The following is a 493-nucleotide window of genomic DNA, read 5'->3' as shown; positions in this document are numbered from 1 at the left end:
TATGACCAGTTTTGTATTGATCTAGCACACATGAAAAGTGAGGTTGAGCGTTATAGAATGGAGAAAAAGCTAGATGAGGGAATTGTGGCTGAAGAGATAAAAACCGAGGGAGTTGAAAGCAATGAGATGAAAGGGTCAGCTGTTGAAATAGACAAAGAGATGGAAAAATCTGATGAGATGGGTGGTAAAAAGGAAGAAAAGAGAGAAAGTGGGCTGATCTTGAGCAACCCGGTGAAGGCCTATTATTTTCCTAACGAACTTACCTTGCTTTGTTTAGTGTTTCTTCTTTTATAGAGATCAAGCAAAGGCAAGTTGAGCTGATCTTGGTGTGTTCCATTCCAAAATCAATTCTAGACTTTGCAAGCCTCCATGGAGTTTGGTACTCCAAGAGTTAAACCGCGTTTGTATCCATTCATGGAACAATGTCAACTCAAATCAGTCCACACCAAAGGGGAGTTGCTTTGAGCTTATCTTGAAGGGAACACTCCACATT

The sequence above is a fragment of the Coffea eugenioides genome, chromosome 6 (genome assembly GCF_003713205.1).
Source record: "Coffea eugenioides isolate CCC68of chromosome 6, Ceug_1.0, whole genome shotgun sequence".
Lineage (NCBI taxonomy): Eukaryota > Viridiplantae > Streptophyta > Magnoliopsida > Gentianales > Rubiaceae > Coffea > Coffea eugenioides.
The sequence above is the reverse complement of the archived record's forward strand: the minus strand, read 5'-3'. Positions refer to the sequence as shown.